We start from the raw sequence: 14,836 nt of genomic DNA on the forward strand, positions 1-14,836 counted from the left end.
TGAAAAAAGAAAAAAATATTACTCCCTTAGTTTCTTTTAAAATCATGCATTAACTTTTTTCCAACTCCAACCGTTATTAGAGAAGAATTGTTGGAAGGACCTCTTGAAAACTTGATTGAAATAAACAACCTCCATTTTTCTTTCTCACTTATTTTTGGGCCCAATAATTGTTAACACATGGTTTAATGGCTTAAGGGTAGTCAGGGACCAATTTAACATTTTTTAAACTTGGGGGTTAGCTATTAAAGTATAATTTTTTTTATTTCTCCTGCTTCATCTCTCCCTCTCTCTCTACCTCCCCCCCCCCTCCTCTAGTGCCATAAAATCACTCCACCAGGTCGGTTTTGGGGTGACAGACCCAAAACAGGCGACGATAAACTTTCTCTCGTCTATATAAACCTCCCTCATCGCTGTGTATTTCTTCAGAGATTGTCAATTTTGGGTAAGCCCTAAATTTTCAGTTTTTCTTTCATAAATTGGGAATTGTTTTCTCGGTTGTCGCCGGTATTGCAACCTAATGTATACTAATAAACTTATAGTCGATTATTATCTGTTTTCAGTTATTCGCCGAAATTAATTAATTTTTTAAATTTGGATCAAGTTATTAACTGTGATATCACTTATTTGCATGGAATAAATATGAGGAAGAAACATATGCTTGTTAAGCAGCCTTATGATCCAGAAAAGATCGCAAAAAATTAAAGAAAGCAAATGCAGAACCTTCAAAGCCTGCTACTAGGAAAGCATCAGTTACATCGCCTTCAACGCCTGCCACAAGGAAACAAAAAAATGCTCCAAATATTATTAGTATGCAACGAAATATAAATAGTTATGAAGCTTCCGCCAGTAACGTAAATGATGAGCACAAGAAGAAAGGAAAAAAAAGAGATATCAAAGCCTGTCAACAGGAAAAGAGCAAGATCAAGTTCAAGATAGTTGACGAGACCGCCCCTACAGTAAAAATCGGTAGCAAGGTGCTGCAGTTAAAGGGTGATGATTCGCATGAGGAAGAGGATGTGGACATGAATACAACACAAACTCAAAGGAAACTTGTTGCCAAAAAACCAGTTGATGAAGAAAAAAAGTGATGGTGTAAACGAAAGTTCTGATGAAGAGGATTATGAAAATGGTGAAGATGGAAAAGAGGATGACGAAAATGGAGAAGCTGGTGAAGATGATGGAGATGTTGAAGAAGATGAAGATGATAAATATGATGAACACAATGAAGATGGTGAATAGGAGTTGGAAGACGATCAGGATCATCCATCAATTCAGAGATTTGTAAGGGTGATCGATGCATCCAAATATAATTTCTAGATAACTTTGGGCAAGTATAGAAGTTTTCTCACCAAGATTAGTGTGAGGTCCAAGGTAAACCAATTTTATGAGTTTAAAGAAACGTTAAGAAGTATCAAAATTCGGGACAAATTTGAGAGTAGTTATTTTGGAAGGTTTTCTAAACTTTTAGAGTACTAGACTCAATTTAATGGATAACTTGTCCATTTCTTGCTTATATGCCGAATTAATTGTGCGAAGAAGCACGAGATATGATGTTTAGTTGGAGACAATCCTGTTTGTTTTGGCTTGAAGGAGCTTGCTTTAATGACTGGCCTGCACTGTGAGACCATGTCCACTCAAGAAGAAATGAAAATAGTGTTAGAAGATGACTAAGCCTTCTGTCATAGGAAGATTATAAATCAAAGTTCTATAGTATAACTGAAAGCATTAGTTGTTACCCATCCCTCCCTCCATTTCCAAAATTATGCAATTATTATTAGACTTGTATGTGGTAGCATAACATAGAGTTGTTTTAATTTTGCATATGTAGGATGATAATTATAAAGCAAAGGTTTGTAATATACAATACAGTGGATAATTGGAAAACACCACGTATTGAAATTGACATAGAAATGAGTTGATTACAAACTGTGTGTCTAGGAAAAAAACTTAAGTAGTTTATTACATCACTAATACCAACGTCATCATAAATATTGTAACAACTCTTTACAAGTTGTTTTCTTGTGGCCAGCTTCCTTGCAGATGGAACATTTATTTTTTCATTTTTTTCGAGTTCTTGTAGAACGAAGTTCTTCTAAAATGCCTAGCCAGCGCTTATTCTTCCTTATCCCCTTATCGGGCACGACATTGGGTGAAGTAGTTTTATCGACTAATGCTCTTGAGGCACCACCTATTTGTCATCCATAGGGATTGAGTAAATGGTTCCTTTATATGCATTCAAGTATGTGTTAACCTTATAGAAAGGAGATGAGTGCTCATAAATAGACGAACCATATTCAGTCCAAAAGCTCAACCTTAATGTTGCCATTATATGTGGGCATGATATCTTTTCTAAAATTGGCAATAAGAACATGTTTTCAACTCCAGATCAACTACTGCATCCGAGCCATGTCCAAAAACATTAAACTGGCTAGTCTCTAAATGATACACCTATAGTATGTCGCCAAGAACCATATGTTTCCTAATCATTTTTTCAGCATAGGGGACAAAGAGGGTAATAACCTTCTTCATTTTTCGTACGCCTTTCATCGAACTTATCAGCGAATTTTCGGATAATAACATTAAAAATGCCAATGATTGGGAAGTCTATTTGGTCCTTAAGCATTAAGTTAAGCGATTATGCTGTATTTGTTGTTAATACACCGTATCAGTTCCCTAAGAAGTAGGTCCTACTCCACTTTTGGAATTGAATTTCACGCAAGATACGATTAACTACTTCCCAATTTTTATCACGCACTTACTAAAAATGATCAAAGAACTTTGCAGTAGTGTACGCTTGCGCAACAGAATAATACTGCTTGACAAATTGTCCACAATGAAACCTTTTCGCAGATTTTTCGCAACATGACGTATGCAAAAACCATTATGAGCTGCAATATAAACTTTTTAAAGCGATTCTTGATAGACAGATGTTGATCAGAAATAATGCACACCTCATCATTATCAGGAACTATGTGTTGCAACTGTTCAAAGAAGTAGGTCTAAGAATCATCGCACTCATTGTCAACTGCATAAAATGCTAATGGAAAAATGTGATTCTCTGTATCTTGTGCCACTAAAACAACACACAACCTCCATACGTGCAGTTAGGAATATCCCGTCAACAACAATAACATTTCTCATATGAGAAAATCCCTTAATGAAAGCTCTGACTGCTACGAAAAAGATATTTGAACCTTCCTTTCAAATCAGCCTTACTTCCTTCATTCTTATCCAGAAGAACATGGCGATACATTTCCAAAAGAGCATACCCCTCCTTCGGAGTATCCCTGATTATAGCCTTGGCTACTTCACCTGCCTTCCAACTCTTCCAATAACTAACCTCACAGTGAAAATTTAAGAAAATTGCATCCTTCAAATCTAATGGAGATGGGCATTTACCATTAATGTACTTATTTTGAAAATATGCACCAAATGCATTCAACGATGCGTTAGGATGACGGCTTGAAATATGTTGTAGCCCGCATGTGTAATAGCTTATAGGATTGCATAGAGATATTCACAACACGCAGCGGAAGACAATAATAATCCTAGGCAGAACTTTTCGTGTTTAAAAATTTATTTATATGTCAAAGATCGGATCTAAGACGTACCTAGTGAAGAGAGTCTCGTTTTAAATTTTTTCGATAGTGCGAAAACTCTATGCGTATCCACACCGAGACTAATCCTTGTTATCAACTCTTTGATCAATGAAATCCAGCGAACAAATTAAATGAAAATATTGTGTTAAAATTTTTCTCAAAAATCTCAACTCAAAGGTAGAAGAACAAGAAATAATTTTCTTGTACTAGTATTTTCTATCTTGGTTTTGTATTGCACTATTACTTTCTCAAAGCAATTTTCTTCTCAAGAATAACTCTCTTGGTTTTTACAATATGTATAAGATCTATATCACCATAATTCTTAATTAGGACTCACACATATATATACACATAATTTTTATTGGAAAATACAAATCACATGCTTTATGGTAAATATTTAAAAAAATATGTAACTAATTATGGAATTCATTTATGAGTTACATGCTTTATGGTAAACATTTTACTATAACTTAGTTAATATTTTAAAATAAAAATATGTAACTCATTTATGGAATTCAATTCTAAGTTGAATTCTATAACTTAGTCAACATTTTAAAATAAAAATATGTAACTCATTTATGGAATTCAATTCTAAATTGAATTCTACAAGTTAGTCAACGTTTTAAAATAAAAACATGCAACTCATTTATGGAATTCAATTCTAAATTAAATTCTACAACTTAGTCATACTTTTAAAATAAAAACAAGTAACTCATTTATGAAATTCAATTCTAAATTGAATTCTATAAATATTAATTATAATTACCAAGTGTATATATATATATATCAACCAAGAGTTGTAATTTAATTTTCTTATTTAAAATAGAAAACTTCAACTTGTCCACAATATTAATTATATCCTCTGTGCTAGCAAAGAATATAATAATATTTTATTTGGACTAATCATTAAATTTATTTGACTAATTAAATTCTTTAATTTAATTATCAATATAATAAAGTAATTAATCCTTTAGCAAAGATCAGAACACTCGTTAGTGTGCGACCCCATAGGTTCAATACTAAACCGGTAGTAAATTAATCACATCAATATACTAATCAAGGGTGGCGTCTAGCAACACTCCTTAACGACCGGATAGCATGAAGTATACAATTTACTCTCAAGAACCTGTAGAAGAATAATGTATTAATTCCTTCTGTCCTTATAGCTCTGGGTCACCCTAGGATATGGTTCTACTGTCAAATCCTAATAGGCGGTCGACTATGTGTTCATGTAAAAAATAATCGACCATTGAATGATCTAAGAAACTCTTTTCTTCTTTCATTCAATCGCCCTGGCCAAGGTCTTAATTTGGTCGGTTATAATTTATGACAACATGGAGCTTAAACTAATTACTAAGAGTTGACAGATTCCATCTTGATCAGTCACTAATTTTACAAGTATTTAATCGTACCCAATATCCTTTCAGCTATCACCCTAGGGCCATAGGTGTCTAGTATCAAAGCACAATAAATTACTTGTCAATTACTATGATGATATCAGGTCAAAGAAAACTCTTACATCACATTCTTCAAAAAAATATCCTATTGACAGTTTATGGTAATTCTAACCATTAGGAATTATCCAATGAATCGGTTCAATAATCATATCTCTATATGCATCATCTATTTATGTTATTTAGTTAATGAGATCAACTAATCTTTATCCCATAAAGACGATAACATAAATATTGATCTAACCGGATTACTAATGTCCAAATTAATAATCCTACGATCAAGAACAAAATTTAGATTAAATTGTAAGAGACTTTACTCTCATTATCATGATCTCCATCATGATGACAAGTCTCAAAATTTAATCAAGGACATTATTAAATTAATCAAGAAATTAATAATAAATATGATAAACGAATATCAAATGCCATATATTTTTATATCAAATAACATTCACAAAAATATGTTCAAATCATCAAATATGAGATTGAATCTAGGACATATATAATATATCTCTAATAATCTCCCACTTGCATTAGAGCCAATTGCTCTTGTACTTCATTTTCAATTTTCACTTGTGCTTGTTATACTCCTTTGCTCTAAGTGCTTTAGTGAATGGGTCTGCAACATTTTTCTTTTCATCAACCTTTTGAATTTCAATGTCTCCACGTTCAATGATCTCTCTTATCAAGTGATACCTTCGCAGGACGTGTTTGGATTTTTGGTGTGATCTTGGTTCTTTTGCTTGAGCAATGGCTCCAGTATTGTCACACAATAATGGAACTGCACCTTCTATTGAAGGAACCACACCAAATTCATTTAATAACTTTTTCATCTATACAGCTTCCTTAGCGGCTTCACTAGTTGCTATATAATCTGCTTCAGTCACCGAATCAGCTACTGTAGCTTATTTGGCACTTTTCCAATTCATTGCCCCGCCATTTAAGGTGAATACATAACCAGAAATAGATTTGATATCATCTCTATTTGAAGAGAAACTTGCATCAGTATAACCTTCAAGTTTCAACTCAGAATTTCCATAAATGAGGAATTGGTCTTTAGTCCTTCTTAAGTACTTAAGAATGGTCTTTACCACCTTCCAATGTTCCTCACCAGGATTTGCCTGATATCGGCTAGTCACTCCTAGTGCATAAGCCACATCAGGACATGTACATATCATGGTATACATGATAGCTCCCACTGCACTAGTGTATGGGATCCTACTCATGCGTTCTCTCTCTTCAGGTGTTTTAGGACAATCCTCCATGCTGAGAGTAATTCCAGTGCCTATCGGTAGATAGCCTCTTTTGGAATTATCCATGTTATACCTCTTTAATATGCTATCAATGTACAAGAACTGGGAAAGCCCAAGCAACTTCCTAGATCTATCTCTATAGAACTTTATTCCCAATATATAAGTTGCTTCTCCCAAGTTTTTCATGGAGAACTGTTCAGATAGCCAAATCTTGGTACTTTGCAATGCCGGTATATCATTTCCTATGAGCAATATATCATCAACATAAAGTATTAAGAATATAATTGTGCTCCTACTAACCTTTTTGTACACACAAGGTTCTTCTTCGCATTTAACAAAATTTAACTTTTCAATTGTCTTGTTAAAGCGAATATTCCAACTTCGAGAAGCTTGCTTTAGTACATAAATGGATCTTTGTAGCTTGCAAATTTTATTATGATCAGATGGAGATGTGAAACCTTCAGGTTGTATCATGTACACATCCTCTTCTAGCTCACCATTAAGGAAAGCTGTTTTCACATCCATTTTCCATATTTCATAATCATAGTAGGCTGCTATAGCAAGCAAAATCCGAATTGATTTGAGCATTGCCACGGGAGAGAAAGTCTCGTCATAGTCGACTCCTTCTTTCTGACGATATCCCTTGGCAACAAGACGGGTTTTTAGGTCTCCACCTTTCCGTCTTCTCCAATGTTTTTCTTAAAAACCCATTTACAACCTATATGTTTTATATCCTTTGAAGGTTCAACTAAAGTCCATACTTTATTTTCCTTCATGGATTCCATTTCGGATTCTATGGCCTTTTGCCATTTCTCATAATCAAAACTTTGTATAGCCTCTTCATAGGTCTTAGGGTCATCATCATTTTGATCAACCTCATTTGATACATCATCCTGTACCATTAGATTTAATCTAGTTGGTACATGACGTTCTCGTGTAGATCTTCTAAGAGGTGCTTGTACAACTTGTTCACCTTGTGCTGGATTTGGTTGTTGTTCAATTTGGTTTGGAACTGGTTCATTAACCTGCTCTTGAACTACATTTAGTTCTTGAACTTCAACTGTTGAAGATGGCAACTTCCTTGTCAACTTCAAAACATCCAATAAAGGTTCTTCAACTTGTGTCTCATGATCTTAATTTTTTGTTGATTCATTAGTTTCTTGGACTTCATCAAGTTCTATTTCTCCACTATAATTTCCTTCCAAAAGAAATTTCCTTTCCAAAAAGGTTGCTCCTCTAGACACAAACACTTTATAGTCAGAAGGGTGATAAAAATAATATCTCATTGTTTCTTTGGGATACCCAATGAACTTACACTTATCAGATCTTGAATTAAGTTTATCAGATTGAAATCTCTTAACATAAGCTGGACAACCCTAAACTTTAATATGCTTAAGATTAGGCTTACATCCTTTCCATATCTCATATGGTGTTGTAGAGACTGACTTAGTAGAACTTTATTAAGTAAGTATGTTGCTGCTTCCAAAGCATATCCCCATAAATTTATTGGAAGATCAGTGAACCCCATCATAGATCTCACCATATCTAATAAGATTCGATTTCTCCTTTCAGACACACCATTGTGTTGTGGTGTTCCTGGAGATGTCCACTGTGAGAGAATCCCATTCTCTTTGAGATACCTAGTAAAATTTTTACTAAGATATTCTCCACCTCTATCAGACCTTAGTACTTTAATACTTTTACTAGTCTGTTTCTCAACTTCACTACGAAACCTTTTGAACATTTCAAAAGATTCAGATTTGTGTTTCATAAGATACACAAATCCATATCTTGACATATCATCAGTGAAAGTGATGAAGTAAGAATATCCACCTCTAGCTTGAATTTTCATGGGCCCACAAACATCTGTATGAATTAGTCCCAATAATTCAGTAGCTCTTTCTCCACTTCCAATAAATGGAGATTTGATCATTTTTCCTTTGAGACAAGATTCACAAGTTGGATATGATTCAAAATCATACTTGTTAAGGTACCCTTCCTTTTACAACTTGTTAATTCTTTTCTCTCCAATATGACTAAGTCTACAATGCCAAAGGTATGTATGATTTACTTGATCATCTCTTTTCCTCTTAAGACTTGAAACATGCATAATCGAATTAGCATTCACATTAGGTAAGACATAAACATCATGTTGGAGATAGACATTCACATATAAATTATCACCATAATAAATAGAGAAAATACCATTGCCTATGTTAATGCGAAACCCACGCTTGTCCAACATAGAAGCTGAAATTATGTTCGAAAAAAATTTAGGAACATAATAACAATCATCTAACATAATAACGTTGCCCGAAGGCATTATTAAAGAAATTGATCCTACAGCTATGGCTGCAACTTTTGCACCATTTTCAACTTGTAGATTAACTTCTCCTTTCTTTAGTCTCCTACTTATCTTGAACCCTTGCAACATATTGTAAATGTTATAACCACTGCCAGTATCTAATACCCACAGTGAAGAATTAGTAGTAGCTAAAGAAACCTTGAAAATATTTTTCATTAACGTTAATGTCTCACCTTGTTTCTTGTCCTTTAGAGTTGCAAGATACTCCTTGCAGCTTCTCTTCTAATGCCCTTTCTTCTTATAATGAAAACATCTGGAATCATATACTGACTGCAAGATCAAATCTTCAGAAATCTCTTTTCCAAGATTGTACCCCAACTTCTCATATTCTTCGGTAAGAACAATCAAATGATTGACAAGGGGTCAAACTAGAGAGTTTTCAATGTCCAACTGTGTATCAACCATCTTCTTAACATATTCAATGATTGCAGTTGAATCCATATTCTGATGTTTCCTCTGGAGTTCAGAACTCATAAAAGCGAGAATGATGCGTTTAATAGCAAGGCATTTTTCCAAGTGTTTCTGATAAATCTTGGTGCCTTGGACATCATTCTCTGGTGGGATTATCTTTGCAGGATTATCAATCACATCAATGAGCTTTTCATGCATGAGAACAATTCTCAAATTTCTATATCAATCATCAAAGTTTGGTCCTACCAACTTGTTGGTCTCAAGTATTTCACGTAGTGATATAACAGACATATTGAGAAATCTAAAATATGGAAAAACAAAAGGCAATAATATAAGAACATATTTACATATATATCATAAAGACATGAACTTTTATCTAAATGATATTTCCACTAATTATTTTAAACTATTTACCCTCAATATAGTTTAAGAAATCTCTATTTCTTTTAGTGGAGTAAAGGAATCCTTTAACAATATGTATGAGCCCCTTGGAAGTCAAGTCGTTTCTCACATATATTTTAAAGGTAGATACTTTTACCAATTGTATCCCCATATAATATACTTAAATAGCTCTATGTCAAATAGTCCCCTGGTAGTCAGGTCGATCCTATTGGCATAGTTGAGTTCAACCGTCATGGAAGAAAAGAACTTATTAAATTTTATACTCCCTCGGGTAGTCCAGGCGTCTAGTGTAAAATTAAATAATTCTTCCAATCTATATATCTAATGCAATAAATAATTTTAACATATTCTCGAACTATAAGTCTCCTGGTTGTCAGGCCGCTCCTTATAAACAAGAAATAAATAAAATTATTTATTTTGATGGATAGCTTTACAATTAAATATCTTATATTTTATTATTTAAGAACTCAAATTTTAGTAAGAGGGAATTGTTACTAAAATAATTTTTAATAACATAAAGATCAAATCTTTTATAGCATGTGAATTTAGTAAGTTGTCTACATGCTTAGTCCTAAATTAATTTACATCACATGTAATAATAATTCAAAATCATATAACGAACAAGCACATGACATAAAATGAAATTCAACATACTTCTAACATGTTTATCTTATATATCACATAAAATAATTCATGCTAGAACATTATTATTAATTTATATCTCATAAACTAATAACAATTAAAATAATTGTATAATCTAATAACCTATTATAGATTACCGTCGTATCTTGTACGAAATTTCAAATTCAAGTTACGAACAATGTCAATCGTTTAACTTTTATAAATACATATTTTATTCACAATAAAATAATATCAATTTCATATACATTCAAACAATTTGACTATTGCACAAGACACAAGGATAATGGTTTGAACTTTTCAAATAAAATCTTAAAATATTTCATAAATAAATTTTAGACACGAGAAACCATGGCTTTGATACCACTGTAAGATTGCATAGAGGTATTCATAACACGCAGCGGAAGACAATAACAATCCTAGGCAGAACTTTTCGTGTTTAAATATTTATTTATATGTCAAAGATCGGATCTAAGACGTACCTGGTGAAGGGAGTCTCGTTTTAAATTTCTTCGATAGTGCGAAAACTGTATGCGTATCCACACCGAGACTGATCCTTGCTATCAACTCTTTGATCAATAAAATCCCGCGAACAAATTGAATGAAAATATTGTGTTGAACTTTTTCTCAAAAATCTCAACTCAAAGGTAGAAGAACAAGAAATAATTTTCTTGTACTAGTATTTTCTATCTTGGCTTTGTATTGCACTATTACTTTCTCAAAGCAATTTTCTTCTCAAGAATAACTCTCTTGGATTTTACAATATGTATAAGAACTATATCACCATAATTCTTAATTAGGACTCACACATATATATACACATAATTTTTATTGAAAAATACAAATCACATGCTTTATGGTAAATATTTAAAAAATATGTAACTAATTATGGAATTCAATTCTAAATTGAATTCTATAACTTAGTCAATATTTTAAAATAAAAACATGTAACTCATTTATTGAATTCAATTCTAAATTGAATTCTATAACTTAGTCAATATTTTAAAATAAAAACATGTAACTCAAATTTTGGAATTCAATTCTAAATTGAATTCTACAAATTAGTCAACGTTTTAAAATAAAAACATGTAACTCATTTATGGAATTCAATTCTAAATTGAATTCTACAACTTAGTCATACTTTTAAAATAAAAAAATGTAACTCATTTATGGAATTCAATTCTAAATTGAATTCTATAAATATTAATTATAATTACCAAGTGCATATATATCAACCAAGAGATGTAATTTTAATTTTCTTATTTAAAATATATATATATATATATCAACCAAGTGATGTAATTTAATTTTCTTATTTAAAATAGAAAACTTCAACTTATCCACAATATTAATTATATCTTCTGTGCTAGCAAAGAATATAATAATATTTTATTTGGACTAATCACTAAATTTATTTGACTAATTAAATTCTTTAATTTAATTATCGAATAATAAAGTAATTAATTCTTTAGCAAAGATCAGAACACTCGTTAGTATGCGACCCCATAGGTTCAATACTAAACCGGTAGTAAATTGATCACATCAATATACTAATCAAGGGTGGCGTCTAGCAATACCCCTTAACGACCGGATAACATGAAGTATACAATTTACTCTCAAGAACCTGTAGAAGAATAATGTATTAATTCCTTCTGTCCTTATAGCTCTGGGTCACCCTAGGATATGGTTCAACTTTCAAATCCTAATAGGCGGTTGACTATGTGTTCATGTAAAAAATAATCGACCATTGAATGACCTAAGAAACTCTTTTCTTCTTTCATTCAATCGCCCTGGCCAAGGTCTTAATTTGGTCGGTTATAATTTATGACAATATGGAGCTTAAACTCATTACCAAGAGTTGACAGATTCCATCTTGATCAATCACTAATTCTACAAGTATTTAATCGTACCCAATATTATTTCAGCTATCGCCCTAGGGCCATAGATGTATAGTATCAAAGCACAATAAATTACTTGTCAATTACTATGATGATATCAGGTCAAAGGAAACTCTTACATCACATTCTTCAAAAGAATATCCTATTGACAGTTTATGATAATCCTAACCATTAAGAATTATCCAATGAATCGGTTCAATGATTATATCTATATATGCATCATCTATTTATGTTATTTAGTTAATGAGATCAACTAATCTTTATCTCATAAAGACGATCACATAAATATTGATCTAACCGGATTACTAACGTCCAAATTAATAATCCTACGATCAAGAACAAAATTTAGATTAAATTGTAAGAGACTTTACTCTCATTATCATGATCTCCATCATGATGACAAGTCTCAAAATTTAATCAAGGACCTTATTAAATTAATCAAGCAATTAATAATAAATATGATAAACGAATATCAAATGCCATATATTTTTATATCAAATAACATTCACAAAAATATGTTCAAATCATCAAATATGAAATTGAATTTATGGCATATATAATATATCCCTAACATAGCTATGATACTCGGTAATATAAAACCTATCAAAACTATTATACTTCACAGCTAGTAACTTCCACTGGCAACTCAAGTCTTTGCATTCCACATAAATTAATTTTCTGCTGCACTTTTTCGAATCAAACGTAAAAGAAATCTTCACAGACGTCAGTTGCAATTGTGTCATTAGCTCTTTCTTGTCCTTGAACCATTTTCATATATAAAAACCTTACCATTAGGGTGACTGTAATGTGAAGGAGCATACTCCAGCACGCAGTATCAGGGAGCTCTTCATCTCCGTCTGTATTTTTAGGACCATACGAGTTTATTTTGTTCTCACCGAAATTATTCAACCCATGACTATATCCACTAAAGTCATTCTTAACCATTATCTCATCGACTTAAAAAAATGGTGGTTGTGGAGGTGATGGTGGTGGTGCAACTGCGGCATTTGAACCTTGATGAGATATTTCAAAAGGAACATCAAGAAGGTACAAACGCAAATCATTATCATTCATAATGAAGGAAGGAGGAATCTTATCCCTCGTCGGCAGATCTAAGCATGTAAGTAATATTCAGGTGCCTCGACGAACATGTTAGTTTGCCACGTTTAATTACGACATCAACAAAATCATTATAGGAGTATGTACCATTGGTACATATACGAATAGGTATTGTCGCCTTTGTATCACAATCTAAAGTCCAACTAGTTGGCTCCTCAACCCAATCACCGGAATAAAGACCACATGCTAATATATAGTCTCTCATCAGTCTATTGAGAATCAATGGTCTATATAACTATGGTCTATTATGCACTAGTGATCGAGTGACTAAGCAAATTGCAGAGCAGAAAATCTGCAGAAACCCAAATGCACAATGACTAAGAAGATGAGATGTAAACACTTACCAGACGAACATATAGTATATTTTATCGCTTAAACGTAATGTCCAATCCAATGTACCACCAGTTCCATCTCCAGATCGACAAATCGAAAATTTCGAGCTTCCTCTCCAAATCGACAAATTTGATGAATGTGGTTTTGAGATGAAGGGGAAAGAAGGGAGCATGTCCATATGACCTCTATGCTAGGAATGGAAGAAAATGCGAGCTTCAATGGAGGATTTTCGCGACGGAATTGGAACAAAATGGAGATGGAGAAACGCGGGAATGAGTTTTCTATTTTTTTTAATTTCAATAATGGTAATAATAAATTTATATAAGTTGGATCAATGTGTAATAAGTAAAACTTTGGGGCTGCAATATCAACTTTCCCTTCACCTTCTCACTAACCCAAATTTCATATTAACATTAATTAAACAATAAAGTTATTTGAACAATAATTAAGACTTGAAGGTCTTTGACAATTTAAATTTGAAAAGAGGTCATATTAATACTTATTTAAGGAAAAGATAATGATAATTAAATGAGATAGCCTTTATGACTAATGATATTTGCTAATGTTTTTCGTAATTGGATGTCTTAAAAACCTAAACAGTAGATAAAATGGACCAGAGGGCAGAGACAGTTTGGTAAAACTTTAGTAATTTCTTAAGATTTACTACGGAGTAATTCGTTTGCTAATATTATTATCCATCTTTAATGTGAATAATATTTTTTTCAGCCTACCAAACACACTACTTAAGATGTTTCAATTGCGCATAATATGTGAAATTCATTTATTAGGTATACATAGTGATAGTATCAGAAGCTCTTGAGAATACCTTTTGTTTACCAAAAAAATCACCATGTAGAAAAATCACATAATTCATGTCCATTCAGTAATTATCTTATTCTAATGAGCACATTGCAGTGTTAATTTCACTGATGGTTATTGAACTATCTTTCAATTTCACTAAAGTCATATAATTATTTTTTATCACTTAAAAGTAACTAAACTTTATCATTGTCACTTAAAAGTCATTTTGTCTCAAACCCCTACTATAAATATGACACGACATTAAATTTTATGATAAAAATTTAAAAATAAATGCCACATAAGCTAATATGGGTTATACCCATTTTGGATCCATTTATCCTTTAATGTGATTTGATCCATAATCCAAATGAGTTTCGATACAAAAAAATTAATTCCACATTAGTTTAAAATGATTATCCTATACTACTCAGTTTTTCCTTTTCTGTCACAGTACATTCATAATTATTCTATACTAAAATAATCTATGCTAGAAAATTCTTATTTTGTCTGTATGCCCCATCCGAGTCATTCATAATTATTCTATACTAAAATAATCTATGCT

At 32.2% G+C, this 14,836-nt stretch overlaps 1 long non-coding RNA gene across 1 annotated transcript; it reads left to right on the forward strand.

Moving 5' to 3' along the window:
• Positions 1–288: 288 nt before the first annotated feature.
• LOC138891818 (uncharacterized) lies at positions 289–1,568 on the forward strand. Its single transcript, XR_011408149.1, has 2 exons — positions 289–442; positions 649–1,568. It is a non-coding gene; the product is annotated as an uncharacterized lncRNA (long non-coding RNA).
• The last annotated feature ends 13,268 nt before the right edge of the window (positions 1,569–14,836 follow it).

The sequence above is a fragment of the Nicotiana tomentosiformis genome, chromosome 5 (genome assembly GCF_000390325.3).
Source record: "Nicotiana tomentosiformis chromosome 5, ASM39032v3, whole genome shotgun sequence".
NCBI classification, from domain to species: Eukaryota; Viridiplantae; Streptophyta; class Magnoliopsida; order Solanales; family Solanaceae; genus Nicotiana; species Nicotiana tomentosiformis.